An 18308-nucleotide genomic window follows, 5' to 3' on the forward strand; every position below is an offset into this window, starting at 1 on the left:
AATGTTCTTTTACCTTCCATCAAATCGATATTCATAGCTAATTCATTGTTTGATTGAGGTCATATAAATTAATTATTGAACCAGTTAGATTTTTGCTTATAATCTTCCACTATGGGTATTTTGATCTTTGGAACAGCTGGTCCATGGTGGTCACTCTCTCAAGCCAGGAACTAAGCTGTAACAGGTGAATGACAAGGTTTACCAAGCATATTCTTGAGAATTATGGTCTCCAAACATCATATGCAGAGGGAGCATTCTAGAGGGGGTCTTTTGTGAGTATAATTCCTTCTTGGAGGGTAGTAGAATTGTAATATTTGTAGAGACAGACCTGTGGGGAACGTATTTCAGAAGCATATTTTTTTTATTATGGAGCCTTGATTGTAGGAGGGGAAAAATTGTCTTGCTCTTTAATCTTCCAGCGGACTCACTAAATAGTTGTGATTCTACTGCAGCTTGGGAAGTTCTGTAGTTCAGAATTCAATTCCGGTGCTGTTCTGTAAGGAGTCTCCACGTCATCACCATGGTACGTGTGGGCTTCCTCCTACAGTCCAAAGATGTACTGGATAGGTTATCTGGTCATTGTAAATCGTCCTGTGATAGGTCTGGGTTAATCAGGGTTATGGGGTTGCTGAGGCGATGTGGCTGGAAGTGCCTTAGTGCTGTATCGCTAAATTAAAACAAAAGTAAATTCATGTTGCAGGGTCTCATCCCTCTTCTAGCCATGTTGTAATCAGAATCAGGTTTATTATCACTGGCATGTGACGTGAAATCTGTTAACTTAGCAGCAGCAGTTCAATGCAATATATAATCTTGCAGAGACAGAAAAAATAGTAATAATAAATAAAATAAGACATAATAAGTAAATTACACATTGAATAGATTATTAAAAATATGCAAGAACAGAAATACTGTATTAAAAAAGTGAATGGATGGCAGAGGGGAAGTGTTAGTGCCCACATACACCAGAACTCTAGCTGAATACCCTGCCTGTGTCACCACTGACCTTGGCAATGTACCTTCTAGAAGTCGTCTTTAAGTCTACACGTCTTTCCCCTTACTATTAGGTCACCTTCCTGTTAGTTGAGCCCCAGCTGTGGTGCTACAAACTTAGACCTTGCTACTTACTCTGCAATGCCATCCCATAATAGCATCCAAAATGGCATTACCTGTTTGACAGAGACAACAGGGTCCTACTGCTCTTCCCAGTGGTGCTAGAAAGTTTGTGAACCCTGTTGAGTTATCTCTATTTCTGCATAAATGTGATCAGATCTTCATGTAAGTCCTAAACTGGAGAAACTAATTAAATATACAAAAAAACATTCTTATTCATTTATTTATTGAGAAAAACGATCCAATATTACATGTATTGGTAAAAATGAGAACCTTTATTTTCAGTAACTGGCGTGACATCCTTGTATGGCAATAACTTCAACCAAATGTTTCCAGTAACTGTTGATCAGTCCTGTACATTTGTCTCATCTGTCCACAGAATATTGTCCCGAAGTGTTGTAGAGTATCCAGGTAGTCTTTTGCAAACATGAGACATGCAGCAATGTTTTGTTTAGAGAGCACTGGTTTCCTCTGTGGTGTCCTTCCATGAAGACCATTCTTGTTCACCGTTTTTCTTATAGTGGACACATAAACAGAGACTTTAGCAAGTTCTAGATATATTTGCCGATCTTTTAACGTTATCCCTGGGTTCTTTCTCATCTCCTTCAGCATTGCAAGTTGTGCTCTTGGTGAGATCTTTACTGAGCAGCTGCATCACTGCCTGGTTCGGAAATTGCACCATTTTGGATCGCAAGATCCTGCAGTGGATAATGAGGTCAGCTGAGAAGATCTCTTCCCGCCATTAAAGACATTTACACTACACACTGCATCCGCAAACGAAACAGCATTATGAAGGACTCCACACACCCCTCATACAAACTCTTCCTCCTGCCATCTGGGAAAAGGCACCGAAGTATTCGGGCTCTCACGACCAGACTATGTAACAGTTTCTTCCCCCAAGCCATCAGACTCCTCAATATGATGAAGTAGGGAAATTCCAAAATGCACAATGATTTGTTTGTCGCTGCAAATTTTCTAAATAACTGTCATTTGGCATGCTATGTAACTTATTCAGATCTATAAATAAAGCTTTTGATTTTCTAGTTAATTTATAGATGGTCTAACTCACAAAATGGCTTCTGTTCATGTAATGAGAGGTGATTTTTATTAGTTTGTTTTTTGTAAAGAAAAGTACAAAATCATACTGCCAATGAAAGTGTACTGAATCAGTGATAGCAACTTCATGATGTATATTAAACAAGAGCAGGCATGCTCCCTAGAGCCTTCATTTGCTGTATATTGTTGAACAGAGGAATCAAATGTACCTCATTCTCTGAAAGTGGCAACACAGACAGGATGATACATTGATACATAATACAGGTGAAGGCATTTGTGCTTGCATGCATTGTATTGACCACAACAGCTGGGTGTACCAGTTGGCTGGACTGCACTTGGAGTATTGGAGTATTGCTTATCATTCTGGTCATTGTGCTACAGGAAAGATGTGATCAAGCTGGAAATATAGAAAAGATTCACAAGCACATTGTCTGGATTGGAAGGATTTTTGATATAAGCAACAATTGTATATTTCTGGTCTGGTTTCCTGGAGTAAAAGAGATTGAGAGGTGACATGATAGAAGTATACAAGAGGGTAAATAGTTGATCTAAAATGGCATTGGTGTCTAAAACTAGGGGGTATTGGTTTAAGGTCGGGGGTGGAGGTATAAAAGGAAACTGAGGGGTACATTTTTCTATATAGTAACAGGTATCTGGAATGAGCTGCTAGACTGATAGTGGAGAAAGGAGCATGAACAAATTTGAAGCATCTATACAGGTAGTTGAATGAGCAGGAAATAGAGGGATATTGAATTAATACAGGTTAGTGGGATCTGTACAAGTAGTTATGATGGGTGTGGCATAGATGCAGTGGGGTGAAAGGTCTGTTTTTCTGCTGTTCAACTTTGTGTAGCCACCCTAAACATGGTGTCACTGATAACCTAGTTGTCTGCTGACATAACTAACACAGAACATCAACCATGATAAAAATGAAGTGATGTTATGTATCAATGTCACAAGTTAATTAAATTATTTTGGTTTTAAGTTCTAATCATTGATATTATGAAGGAAAGACTGATGAAAAGTTGATGTGTAGACTGAAACCAGGCTGTGGATGTCAACAATGTGGCTGTCATATTTCTATGTGATGCATAACAATTGTCCATCTTTGTATTAATTAGATATGGGAAACTGGTTGGTGTAAAATTTTAACATCAGATTGTTTGGCTGAGTAGGATATTGGGAGTATCTGCCAAGAATCTTGAATTGAATTTGGATTTTTAAAAAAATGTGCAGAGCATGTGGCACATATAACTTGAGCATGTTTGAAGAGTAGAATAACGTTTTCCTTTGGCAGAAAGGTAAGATCAATAATTGCAAAGAAGACAAAAAAGTTTGTGGAAAACAAAATCGGGAGTGATTTGTTGCAGAAAGATTTTCTGGTAACGAGCATTTCTTTAGTCACTGAAATCTTCAACCAATCTCTGGCTGAGGGTGTAATACCTCTCAGCACAGACCTCTTCCAGAGCACTTCATTATGGGTTTAAATTTGCATTTTTTTGAACCAAGGGCATAAAATGGAGTCGAGGTATGCAGACATGAGTTCAGTGGGGCAGGAGCAGACAGAAGCAATTGTTCTACCCAGATAGTCAGGTTTGTTGATCTGTAAGTAGAAATAGGCAGTCTGGGTAAGGGACTATGAGGTTGGTGGTAGTGGAATGGCGATATCCAGAACTGGAGGTTGATGGTGCATGAGGGAATGGCTTGATGGTCCTGAGTGTGGTCCTTTTCATGGTGGTGTCTGAGAGTTGCAATCTAGCCTCAGCAAGGTAGAGCATTTCAATGTTCTGCCACACAACAGCAGCAGCCCCTTGCAGGTTTGATGGTGATGTTGGGTTTGGTGTGGAGCAAGTGGAGAGCAGTATGATCAAAAGTTCGAAAAGGTGAGAGGAGTGCTGAATTTGAGCTGGTTAATGTGTGGTTGACAGAGATGAAAAGATCCCAAACTTGCAGAAAACCAGAGTGGGTTATTTCAATTATTCCTACTTTCAATTCTCAGATGATTGCTTTACAGAGGCATTGTATTATTGTATCAGGTGGTACCAAAACATGGGAAAGATTTCTGTTTAAATGATGTTGGGCATTGAACATCTGACTATTCTCCTCTGCCATGACTTTCTGGACTGTATATGCTTGATAGGCTGAACTGGGAGAATAGTATTTACTACAGTGTTTCAAATTTAATGATTCTGGATTTAATTCTATTTCATATACCATAACAGTACACATTTAGTTGTGAACATAGAACATAGAAAACCTACAGCACAATACAGGCCCTTTGGCCAATAAAGCTGTTCCGAACATGTCCTTACCTTAGAAAAAAAAACCCAGGGTTACCCATAGCCCTCTATTTTTCTTAGCTCCATGTACCTGTCCAGGAGTCTGTTAAAGACCCTATCGTATCAACCTTCACCACTGTCGCTGGCAGCCCATTCCACACACTCACTACTCTGTGTTTTAAAACAAAACAACAACTTACCACTGACATCTCCTTTGTACCTACTTCCAAGCACCTTAAAACTGTGCTCTCCCGTGCTAGCTATTTCAGCCCTGGGGAAAAAGCCTCTGACTATCCACATGATCAATGCCTCCCATCATCTTGTACACCTCTATAAGTCACCTCTCACCCTCCATCACTCAAAGGAAAAAAGGCCGAGTTCACTCAACCTATTCTCACAAGGCATGCACCCCAATCATGGCAACATCCTTGTAAGCAAACATGAGGAAATCTGCAGACGCTGGAAATTCAAATAACAACACACACAAAATGCTGGTGGAACACAGCAGGCCAGGCAGCATCAATAGGGAGAAGCGCTGTCGACGTTTCGGGCCGAAACCCTTCGTCAGGACGCTTTTCTAACTTGTCTGTTCCCATCTCTCTCCAATGCTATGGTAAAGGAGATAAAATTGTGATCACTATCTCCAAAATGCTTTCCCGCTGAGATCTGATACCTGACCAGGTTCATTTCCCATTACCAGATCAAGTTCAGCCTTTATCTGTATATTGTGTCAGGAAACCTTCCTGAACACACCTAACAAACTCCACCCCAAAATCTCCCACCACGACAACCCTGTTATTATTACACCTTTACAGAATCTGTCTTCCTATCTGCTCCTCGAGTCCCTGTTACAATTGGGTGGTCTACAAAAAACACCCAGTAGTTATTGACCTCTTCCTTTTTCTAACTTCCACCCACAGAGACTCTATAGACAATCCCTCCATGTCTTCCTACTATTCTGCAGCCATGACACTATCTCTGATCAACAGTGCCATGCCCCCACCTCTTTTACTTCCCTCCCTGTCCTTTCTGAAACATCCGAAGGCTGGCACTCTAAGTAACCATTCCCACCCCTGCACCATCCAAGTCTCTGTAATGGCCACAACATCATAGCTGCAAGTACGGATCCACACATTAAGCTGTTCTGCTTTGTTCATAATACTCCTTGCATTAAAATAGATACACGTGAAACTATCAGTTCCTTCTCCATCACCTGCCTATCCTCCCTCTCACACTGTCTCCAAGCTTTCTCTATTTGTGAATGTCAACATTAAGGGGGCTGGAGTGCAAAGCGAAATTATGTTAGCTTATTTTGGCCCCTTTAGACACTTACTGGCAGACACCAACAACACATGAATATATTGAGATTTCATAACAGTCTTGGATGATATTTGCTTGAATCAAACCTGGTCTGAAATATAAAGTGAGACATAATTGCATAGACTTTTCCATTTAATATATAAAAATTGATCAGATTGAGGAATACAAGGTTTCCTAAGTGACAATATTTACTTGAATTGGGAAAGGCAAGAACTGATTAATAAATAGCATGGTTTTGTGCATGGGAATTCGTATCTCAAATTTAATTTTGAGGTGTCCAGGAGGATTCATGAGAGCCAGTCAGAAGTTTTTGTCTATGTGGACCTTACCAAGACCTTGGGTAGTAGACTAGTCTATAATTTTAGATCACATGGATCCATATGTAGGTAAGGAAAGGCAAATGGAATTTAAATGGAAATGGGCCTTTTTGTCCAAGTTACCATGCCAACTGTGTTGCCCAACAAGCTGGTGCCAACTGCCTGTGTTTAGCCCATAGCCCTCTAATCCTCATGTATTCATGTACTTATCTAGATGGTTCTTGAATGTTGCTGATGTGCCTACCTCAAACCACTATTTCGAAGATACAATTTAACTCTGACAAATACAAAGTGCTATGTTTTCAGCAGTTGAACCAGTTGAGGACATACGGTGCATGACGGGCTTGAGGAGCATTGTAGAACAGAAACCTAGGGATTCAGGTAGACAGTGGTGAAGAAAAGCTGACATGCTTGCCTTCATCATCTGTGCCATTGAGTGCAAAGATTGTGACATGTTACAGTTGTACAAGATGCTGGTGAGACTGCACCTGGCATATTGCTTGCAGTTCTTGCAGTCATCTTTGGCCAGCTCCTCCCTCATGGCACCATAGTCCCCTTTGTTCAACCGTGATACTGACACTTACAATTTTCCCTTCTCCCTCTCAAATTATAGATTAAAATTTATCATTATGGTCACTACCTCCTAATGGCTCCTTTACCTCGAGTTCCCTTATCAAATCTGGTTCACGACACAATACTAAATCCAGAATTGCCTTCTCCCTGGTAGGCTCCAGTACAAGCTGCTCTAAGAATCCATCTTGGAGGCACTCCACAAACTCCCTTTCTTGGGGTCCAGTACCAACCTGATTTTCCCAGTCTACTTGCATGTTGAAATCCCCCTAACAACTGCAGCATTACCTTTGCGACATGCCAATTTTAACTCTTGATTCAACTTGCACCCTATATCCAGGCTGGGGGGCCTGTAGATAACTCCCATTAGGGTCTTTTGCCCTTACAATTTCTCAGTTCTATCCATATTGACTCTACATCTCCTGATTCTATGTCACCCCTTGCAAGCGACTGAATTTCATTCCTCACCAACAGAGCCATGCCCCGCCCACCTGTATGTCCTTTCAATAGGATATATACCATTGAACAATCATTTCCCAGCCCTTGTCCTCTTGCAGCCATGTCTCAATAAAGAAAAAAGTCTACTTTTATTCAAACTGATCAAAGTCGTTGTAGTGTTGCTTATCTGTAGTGGTAAGGATTTTGCTGGTTGGTTCAAGAAAAAAATGGTTGAAGGGAAGAAGCTGTTCTTTAACCTGGTTGTGTAGGATTTCAGGCTTCTGTACTTCCTGCCCAATAGTAGCTGTGATAAATGGCATGGTCTATATGATGAGGATCTTTGTATGTTGCTTTCTTGAGGCATCATTATCTGGAAATACCATTGTTGTGCTCATGATGTTCTGGGTAAAATCCACTACCTCTCTGCAGCTTGTATCCTGCATATTTGAATTGTAATACCAGTTGAGGTACTTTCAACAGCATCTGTTACTGTGTTTGGGGACCCATTCAATCCATTGTAACTCTGGATCAAAGAGTTGTTTAAGAAATCGGGCAACTTGGTGTATGATTACACTGTACTGCTTAGTTGATTGTGATTTTTATGGAGGAGTGCAAACATGCTATGGAGTGATGAAGATAAGAGATTGAAAGCCCTTCCCTCTGATTTAGTGGGGTAGAAGCCTGCCTAATTTTGAATAGAGAGGTTTTGTTGAGAGCATTATAAAGCTTAAATGTTGAAAAGAAATCACAATTTTATTTGAACAGTTTAGAATGGACAAGTGTGAGCTATTGACTAAGTTGTCGATGGTTGCTGAGTGAAAAGACATGTAAAGTTAGCTTAGGAAAAGAATGAAAGAAATGAAAATTGTGTGTTGAGGTGAAAAAGGAGCAGAGGGAGGAATTTGAACCAACAATTAAGAGCTGTGCATCAGAATCCAAAGAAACGTGGCACAGAGGCAGTACATTAGGGCAGTTCATGTTTGCAGTCTAGATGATGAAGTTAAGAATATGGATAGAAGGCAGTAAAATGTATACAGGAATACTGCACTGCTTATATTGATTGTACAGAGCACTATTCATTAATATTAGAAGTGAGATTATGTACTATTATTTCTTGCTGTTTGATAAAACTGCACTGACACTGTTAGACTGTATTGGTGCTGTTAATTTTGAATGTGAAAATGTATATTGGTAACAAAAATTAAAAAAAATGCTGGAAATAGTGGAAATAATCAGCAGGTCAGGTGGACTGCTGGCAGAGAAATGGTGACATTTCAGATTGTGTCCACAGATGATTCAAGATGTGCAGTTCCAGCATTTTTGATTTTCATTCCATGTTTCCAGCATATGTTTTTTTTTGGTTTTTGATTATATTATCGATTCTGCCAATGTTGACATTGGGTGCAGGTCATTGTAATGATGTTGTGTATTGGGTTGATTTGTAGTGGACTGTAATCGGCCCAGCATTTGTTAATGCTGTTGTTGGTATTGGATGTAGAATTGTGTCCCAGCATTAGTTATATCATTGTTGGGAATAAGACTGTGTCATAATGTGTTGTTTTGATCTGTGTACAGAACTATAATTGTGGGACTATGTACAAACTGCATAAGTTTTATTACTCATCTTTGGCATGAAAATGTTTTCCTAAATTCCTTTAGTAAGAGTTTTGTAAAAACCTGATGTTTGGCAGTTCAATCCAGTATCCTTAAAGTAAATAATTGGCGTGGGTCCTAGCCTCTGAGCTCCGGGTTTCATTGTAACTAATTTTACATTACGATTGAACAGTTGAGATTATAACAGGACACTTGTGTGTGTTCATCAGTCTTTCAAGGTTTCACAGCAGGTTGAGAGAACCTTCCTAAAACAAAGTGCAAGAGATGTTGGCCATAAACAGAGTCACAAAGGAAGTTACGATAAAGCTTTAACAAGCAAAAGTTCAGTAAAATCCTAATCCACTGGGAGGATAAGTGAACAGATGTTAGTGCTCTCTGCTGGGCCAATATCCCCAGTATCAAAATCATAGCTACACTCAGCTGGATCTGTTGGCCAGGGCATGTCATTAATGTGCTTACCAACATCCTAATAGGGACACTTCATTCTGAGCTCAGTCACAGAACATGGTTACTAGGCAGTTACAAGAAAAGCTATGCTGATGTTCTCAAAACAAAAGATGTGACATTCCCTTACAGACATGGGAATCATTGATTTCACCACCAAGCTGCTTGAGGATCATTGGGGAGGGCATTGGGATCCGGTGTAAGTAGTGGAGCACACTACCCCATAGGTTACACTCGGTACCTTTTAGGGCACCTCAGTACTGACAGAATTCAAGCAGAAGCAACTCATCCTCGATGCTGGAAGAACACGTACAAAGGAGATTGAGTAAGTGGTCAAAATCTTGACAGAATATGATGCCAGAGAAAGCAGAATCTCCCAGTGGCCACATATTTTAATTCCACATCCCATTCCCATTCTGATATGTCTATCCATGGCCTCCTCTACTGTCAAGATGAAGCCACACTCAGGTTGGAGGAGCAACACCTTATATTCCATCCGGGTAGCCTCCAACCCGATGGCATGAACATTGATTTCTCTAATTTCTGTTAATGCCCCTCCTCCCCTTCTTACCCCATCTCTCTTTTCTCTCTCTGTCCTTCTCACAATCACTCTTGCCTGCTTTCCATCTCCCTCTGGTACTCCCCTCCCACTTTCTTTCTCCCTAGGCCTCCCATCCCATGATTCTCTCCCTTCTCCTGCTGTGTATCCCTTTTGCCAATAAACTTTCCAGCTCTTAGCTTCATCCCTCCCCCTCCTGTCTTCTATCATTTCAGATTTCCCCCTCCCACGTTCAAATCTCTTACTACCTCTCCTTTCAGTTAGTCCTGATGAAGGGTCTCAGCCCGAAACTTTGACTACTTCCTATAGATGCTGCTTGGCCTGCTGCATTCCACCAGCATTTTGTGTGTGTTGCTCAGATTATATAGTTAGTTTGGAAAACTAGAGAAATATAGAATGAGGTGGATCTTCTTGTATACGAATTACACAGTTAAATTACAGGCAAATCAGAAAATGAGGAACATTGAATGCTGGCATTCACTGCAATGGAAATGGAATGTAAAATTAAGGAATTCTTCTTAACTCTTGTTGTGATCACACCTGGTGTGCTGCAGTTTTAGGCTCCTTGAGACAGCGAATATTCATTGAGTTGGTTATGAGATTGTTTTAAAAGGGAAAGTTGGGCTGATGTTTGGGAAAATAAGTATCTTTTTGAAATATTTTAAGAGTCTGAAGGGGCTTTGAGCTGATGGATATTGAAAGAAAGTTCTCTTCACAATTTGAATCTAGAGTTAATAGGCATTTCAGAATAAGGGGCAACACATTTTTAGAGGGGAGGGGGAGAAGGATTTTTTAGATATCACAAAACTTCGGTATTCTCGGGTTCCGGTGACATCATCGTCAAGAATGGCAGCTTAAGTCACTAGCTCCTCCGGAAAAATGCATATTAAGCCCCGTTAACCCATCAAATATAGTATTTTTCGAAAAATATTTGAACTGAAAAGAGGAGCAAGAATGGGGGAAAAAGAATGGAAATAAAAAAAGTGACAATATGGAGCCTACTGCCGAGAAGAATGCAGCGAGCAGCTCTCCTACCCAACTGCATGCTAGTTAGGCGGATGCTGGGCCTCGTTCAGGCAAAGCGGTGAATATGATCGAAATTCTGAAAGAGATAAGGGAGTTCCAGAAAGATATAAAGCAGCAGCTACATGATATTAAGTCAGAGCTTGCCAATGTCAATCAAAAAATAGCAGTGGCAGAGATTTGAATTGAGAAGGTGGAAGATTGCCTTCAAAACGTTGAACGAATACTGAGTAAGATGATAAAAATATTAAATCACCAAGAAGGTAAACTGCTTGACCTGGAGGGAAGATCACAGCGGAAAAATATCAGAATATACAACGTTCCCGAAGGAGCGGAAGGCTTGTCTGTGACAGAGTTTGTCGGAAAGTTGCTGCGGGACACGCTGGAGCTTCCCTCGACTATGGAGCTGGAAATCGAGAGAACGCATTGTGTGCTAGTCCCGGTCTACCGGAGATAAGCCACGCTCAATAATAATTAAATTCCTTCGGTACAGTACCAAGGTGGAGATTCTACGAAGGGCCTGGGGTAAGAAGAGGGCGTTTTTAGGTGATAAATTAATATATTTCGACCAAGATTACCCCCCCCCCCACCGCGGTCCTGCAGAAACGTAAAGAATACTCTAAAGTAAAGCGAGTACTAAAGCAAAAAAGGATTAGATTTCAAACTCCGTACCCTGCTAAACTTTGAGTGTTTTATGAAGACGGGACGCGGTTGTACCAGACAGTGGAAGAGGCGACTACAGTCATGAAGGCCAGAGGGTTGCCCATCAGTGTGATCAAACCGAGGGAAAGCCTGGCAGAGGAATTATCCCACTCCACTTGGGAAATAGTGCGAGAATCGAGAAGGCAGGAGACAGGAGGAGGTTGAGAGAAGTATATCAGAAAGAGACCGGGAGTTTTCCAAAGACAGTCCTCACCCCCTCCAGAAGAGCCATAAGGTTTGGCTAACTTTAAAAATGTTGAGAAGCTAAACGGAAGCAAAAGTAGACGGTAATATACCTATTTCAAGAAATACTTATTATAATGTGGATTTTATATTACTTAGTTGTTATTCTTTATTCGCTCACTCCTTTTCCCCCACCAAAATGAGAATATGTATATGTGTGCGTATATGTGTATATATGTAATATATATGTATATATGTGTGTGGGTGTATGTGTCTGTGTGTGTGTATGTGTATATATATATATATATATATATATACATACATACATGTATATATAGGAGGAGTACACGGAAATCTTTTCTGTGTAATGGATTTGTTCACTGACTTTTATGAATACTGCAATGGGGGCCCTCAACTCACAAGTAGGAGGGGTTATCCCCCACAGCTAGCTCAACGCAGGGTCATCTACTAGAGACCTCAGCCTTGGAATCACACGTGCATTGCCATTTTTGTTATTATTTGTGTTTACTGGTTCTTATTTGTTCAGGGAGTAGATCGATTAAGTTTTATTCTAATTTCAATGATACATTGACACATAAATACAGATGGCTAAGGACAAGGTAAAATTAATTTCTTTTAATGTCAATGAGCTATTAAATCCAATCAAGCATAATAGAATTTTATCCAAAATGAAAAAAGAACAAGTCCATGTAGTATATTTACAGGAAACTCATTTAAGTGATAATGAGCATAAAAAACTAAAGAGAATGGGCTTCACTAATTTGTTTTTCTCCTCATATAAATCAGGACATAGGAGAGGAGTTGCTATTCTTATCTCAAGAGGGCTAAATTTTGAAAAAGTATTCAAAATGGGAGATAGAAAGGGCAGATATATTCTGGTAAGGGGGAATATAGACGGAAATTCAGTTACTCTATTAAATATATATGCACCCCCAGGAAGTGATATTGGTTTCTTTCAGATAATTACTAATATTATGGTAACGGAAACAGAAGGTCTCCTGATGTATGCGAGACTTAAATTTACAATTACAACCAAAATTAGACTCTGTCAATAGAAAAAACCTATGAAACAAAATCCTTACATAAGAAAGTTAATACACTTTTTGAGGGTGCTGGTCTAATTGGTATATGGAGGGACCTTTTCCCTACCGAAGGGATTACACTCATTATTCTGCCCCCCATTCTGTATATACAAGAATAGACTATTTCGTAACATTTGGAAAAGACAAAGACAAAATAAACACCTGTGGAATTGGGACGATAGATGTAAGCGACCATGCACCTATATATTTTATCTGTTGATTTTAATCTACGACCAAAGAATACTATTTGGAAATTAATTTCAATTCTACTCAATGATCCATACTTTAAGAAACAAATTAAAAAAGAAATTGGTCTCTACTTAGAATTTAATGATAACAAAGAGGTTTCACCTCCCATTTTATGGGATACTCTGAAGGCGGTCTTAAGAGGGAAAATTATAGCGATATCATATAAGAAAAAAAATGAGGAATAAAACATTAGAGGAATTACAAAATAGGCTGAAGGAACTAGAGAAAAAACACATTGAATTTTTGCTAGGATTAAAATCAATTGATATTTATCAAATAGTCTTACCCTAGAAAGGGGCACGAGACAGGGTTGTGCATGGTCACCACTACTCTTTGCGTTATATCTGGAACCATTAGCTCAATACATCAAACAAAATGAAGATATCAGGGGAATTACTATTAAAGGGACAGAGCTTGTTATGCGGATGACTTTTTGATCTATCTAGGGCAACCAACATACTTTTTACCTAAATTGATGCAATCCTTTGAACAATATGGTCAATTATCAGGATACAAGATCAACATAGATAAAACCCAATTACTTTCATATTACTACAGCCCACCAAGAGAAATTGAAAGTCGATTCCCCTGGGCATGGCACACAGAGTCTTTCAAATATTTGGGCATCATTATGCCAAAAGATTTGGCCAAATTATCAGAATGTAATTATCAGCCTTTATATAAAAAAATTAAGGAAGATGTGGCAAGATAGATCCTGATTCCTTTTTTCAGTCTCAGTTCAAGGATTGAGTCTATTAAAATGAATATACTGCCCAGACTGTTATATCTCTTTCAGACCCTACCAATAGAGATGAATCAAAATCAATTCAATGAATGGAACAAGATGCCATCAATATATATTTGGCAGGGTAAAAGGCCTAGAGTTCGTCTCAAAACTTTGCAGTTAGCGAAGGAAAAGGGGGGATGGGTCCTCCCTTCTCTTAGAGATTATTATTTTGCAGCACAGTTGAGAGCTGTGATATGTTGGTGTAACCCATCATAAGACGCTCAATGGAAAAACATTGAGGAGCGGGTACTTCCCATCCCCATACAAGCAATTTTGACTGATAACCTGTAAAGGTACATAAATACTATTGATAACCCATGGGTGAAATTGGTTCTTACAATATGGAAAACTAGTATAAAAGCATATGATCTAGAAGGAGATATTGCAATTCTTAAATGGTGTGCATATGACTCGGATTTTACACCAAATAAATTGGATGTTAGATTTAAGGACTGGACAGCTTAAAGGAATATCAGTTCTTTGCAACATAATGAAAGAAGGAACACTGTTCAGTTTTGAAATGCTTAAAGAGAAACACTTATTAGAAAAACAAGATTTTTATCGGTATTTACAGATGCAACAATATGGTAACAAGACGCTTAAAAATGTAACCAAGGCAAGTACATGCTTGATAGAGCTATTTAGAAAAGCAAATAATTCAGATAATGGTAGTAGAATCATTTCAAGCATGTATAAGGGGTTGTCAAATCTTAAAACACATTCGTCTTCATACATTAAAACAAACTGGGAGAAGGAAGGAGGGATAATTATATATGAGAAAGAATGGACAATAATATGGAGGTATCAATGGAAGTGTACCAGTTCACAGAAATGGAGGGAGTTTGGATGGAAAAACTTGATAAGATATTTTATTACACCCTCTCAGAAATCCTATTATGATAGTAACCTCCCTGTTTGCTGGAGAAATTGTGGAAATCAAAATGCAAATCATTATATTTTTTGGGACAGCCCTGTTATTAAAAACTATTGGAGGGGAATACACAATGCCCTACAAGACATCTTTAAATGTGAAATACCCTTAGAGAGTAAGACCATATATTTTGGATATATACCTCAAGAATGGTTGAAAAGAGATAAATATTTAATGAATATACTGTTGGTGGTTGGTAAAAAGACTCTTACTAGGAAATGGTTATCACAGGAGAGCCCAACTTTAAATAAATGGATGTAAATTACAACGGACATTTACAAAATGGAGAAGATAACAACATCTGTTAATCATAAGCTGGAACAATTTGATTCATACTGGGAAAAATGGTTTAACTACATAATGCCTAATAGGCCTGATTTTATTCTCACAAATCAATGAATATGTTGTAAAAAAAAATCACTCCCTACTTGTACATAGTTTTTTCCTTTTGCATGTTTTTTCTTGCCACTCTTTTCTATAAGTGTATACCTCAGATAAATACTTTGTGGAGATTTGTGATATATATGATTATATGATGTATATGTACGATATCTGAAATAAATCTTAGGGAAATGTTTGTTTGATGATGAAGTTCAATTAAAAAAATTACAAAACGGTATTCTTTGCATTTGCATGATCCTTGTAGTAGGCTGGTCTAGGAGATTGTTACATGAGATCCATAATGAGTCGGTAAGTTGAATAAAATTGGCTTAGGCAGAGACATAGGGCAGTGGTAAGTTTCTTGACTAGCTGTCTGTGACCAGTGGTGTTCTGCAAAGATCACCAGTTAGTGATGTATATAAATAATCTTGATGAAAATGCATTTGGTCTGATTAGTAAACTTGGAGGCAACATGAAAAGTAGTGAAGTTGTAGATAGTGAGAAAGATTGCCAAAGGATGTGTCAGGATATAGCCCAGTTGGAAATTTGGGCAGAAAATGACAGATAATGTTTAATCTGTACACGTATGAGGTGTTCATTTTGGGAAAACTGGTGCAAGAGGTGTCAGCAGGAACATTGGTGTACAGAAGAACTTTGGGGTACAAGTCTATAGATCACAGCCAGAAGTGGACAGGATGGTAAAGTAAGTATACAACATGCTTACCTTTACCGTTCAGGGCTGTGAATGCAAAAGTTGGGAAGCCATGATGGAGCCATGCGAAACTTCAGTTAGGCCATAATTTGAATATTGTGTGCAGCTCTGGTCACCACAGCACAGGAAGGCTGTGCAGAGGAGGTTCACCATGTTGCCTGAATTGGTGTTTGGCTATATATAAGAGGAATGAACTTTGATTGTCTTCTCTGGAACGTTAGAGGCAGAGAGGACTTCAAATATTCAAAGCACATTTATTATCAAAGTATGTATGTGGTGTACAATCCTGAGATTGGTCTTCCCGCAGGCAGACATGAAACAAAGAAACAACACGGAACCCATTCACATGACATCAATTTTACTTGACACTTACTGAGATTGGTGAGTGATTGAGTCAATTGTGGCTTTGCAACCCACCTTTAGGCTGTGTACTCCATTCTCAACCTCACTCTTAACCATTCTGAATTCCCTTGGAGACAGCCAAAGTGCCAGATCATTCAGTTGGCCCCAAAACGCTATCTAGATGTACATTACAGGTTCCAATCACATACAGATTAGTAGTAGAAGGAAATTTAAAAGGAGTAGTAGTTTTGTGATCTGTCTGGAGGATGTCACCCTTAGTGTTGATAGAAGTATATATAATTATGAGAGAGATGTAGGAAGGATTGTCATTTTTTGCATTTAAATACAAGAGGGCATAGATTTAAGGGAGGGGGAGTGAAATTTAAAGGAGATAGAAGTTTTTTTTAACAGAGTGGTAGGTGCCTGGAACATGTTGTCAGAGGCAGATATGGTGGAGGCATTTAAGAGTTCAATTTATTGTTTTGAATAAGGGCTATGACATATAGCGTTTTGCAGCAGCATTAAATGTATCAAAATAGAGCAAAATAGCAGCAAAATAGATCTAATGCTGAACTTAAAACTTAATGACTTTGCTATCTTTCTACCTGCTACATCTTTGCCTACTTCTAACCAATAAAGAATGGACAATGCTGAAGATATCAGGTAACATCTGCAGGGATCTGTGGTTAATTGATGACATTTCATCAGAATGAGTTATTTCTGCATGAACTACAGAAACTTCAGTTATGGTATTTTCACCTTCAAACTCCATAAATCATAATCTGTATACCTGAGCTCATACAAGATGGAGCTACTTGTGCAACTGAATGATTGTAGCACACGGGTTCTGTTCAAGTCTTTTTTGCCAACAAGTCATAAAATATATAATTGTTCACTCAATATAGTAACCATACCTCCACTGTATGTTATTGAATGGTGTCAAAAGTACATAAGACTGTTCTGAAAGAACAATCTCTAAAGCGGAGATATGGAAAACTGGTTCAGCTGTTTGTAGGAACAAATGTTTGTACAAACATCGAACATTTTAATTTCGTAAGTTGTGAGAGCTCACTCATGGGTTTAAAGCATATATGTCAAACTCAAGGCCCGCGGGCCAAATCCGGCCCGCCGTGGAATTATCTTTGGCCCGCGAGATAATATCTAATTACTATTAAAGCTGGCCCCAGTAATCGAAGCGCCTATGGCGTATGATATGGCTAATGCTGAGTTTATTCAGGTACCAGGTTTTCAGGGTTTTTAGTGTTTATTCGGCAGTCTTGCTCGGCAGTCTTCTTCATAAGAAACGGAATTTGTAAAGTGAACCACTTTGTAGTTATAGCTGAGACTGAGACACATGAGAGCAGGCTGAAAAAATGGGGGCAACGAAAGCTGCGTTCGCACGCGTCCGACTGATCCGGCCCACATGAAGCTGCATTTTGCTCAATCTGGCCCGTGACCTAAAATGAGTTTGACACCCCTGGTTTAAAGGTTAGGCATCCTTAACCTGGGGACAGCCTATATCAACAAGTTCCCTTGCCTATTTTTAATAGTATTGATGCCTACTCCAACAGTCTCTTCAAATACCTTTATGGGTAATGATCACCTTCCAACTCCCAACCTGTTTCTGCAGCCACCTTCTCCCCTTTCTCCAACTATGGTCAATTGTCTGTTGATCGATGATATCACTGAAAACATTCCAACGCCACAGTTATCCAGCCCATAAGCTTCCTCAATTTTTACATCTTCCCTTTTTCCCCAATTTAATGAGGAATTGTTAATCTAAAAGTGTGGTGATAACTAACCAATGGAACTGATAATACCATGGAATTCAATATTGGGTTTGGAAGGTAAAATCAGTATTGTTTTGAAAATGTTGTTAAGGCTGACTTTGGAGAAATGAAGTAGAAATTGACCACAATAGACAGGACATAAATATTAATGAATAGTTGTAAAAATACTCTGTTCAAAGCACTTCTGCATCCTGTGATGAGCCACAATCAGGTAGCTAATTTTCCACCTGATGCTTAGTGGGAAGTGTTGGGCCAAGGGAACGGTATCTACAGTGCCTATAAAAAGTATTCAACCCTCCCCAAAGAAGTTTTCATGTTTTATTGTTTTACAAAATTGAATCAGAGTGGATTTAATTTGGCTTTTTTTTGACACTGATCAACAGAAAAAGACTCATTTG

General features: G+C 39.1%; 1 protein-coding gene across 4 annotated transcripts in view; it reads left to right on the top strand.

Annotated features, from left to right (window-relative positions):
• LOC140741982 (NCK-interacting protein with SH3 domain-like) overlaps positions 1-18308 on the top strand; it is a 237529-nt gene that overhangs the window by 49701 nt on the left and 169520 nt on the right. Inside the window, exon 1 of one of the 4 annotated variants that reach the window (XM_073072628.1) lies at positions 10534-11255. The exons of 2 other annotated variants lie outside the window; for them this stretch is intronic. The gene's annotated coding sequence lies outside the window, so the exon portion shown is untranslated. Of the gene's footprint in view, positions 1-10533; positions 11256-11286; positions 11720-18308 lie in introns of those variants that run through there. One more of the 4 variants, XM_073072627.1, reaches the window with a different exon arrangement.

This window comes from Hemitrygon akajei, chromosome 19, assembly GCF_048418815.1.
Source record: "Hemitrygon akajei chromosome 19, sHemAka1.3, whole genome shotgun sequence".
In the NCBI taxonomy this organism is placed as follows: domain Eukaryota; kingdom Metazoa; phylum Chordata; class Chondrichthyes; order Myliobatiformes; family Dasyatidae; genus Hemitrygon; species Hemitrygon akajei.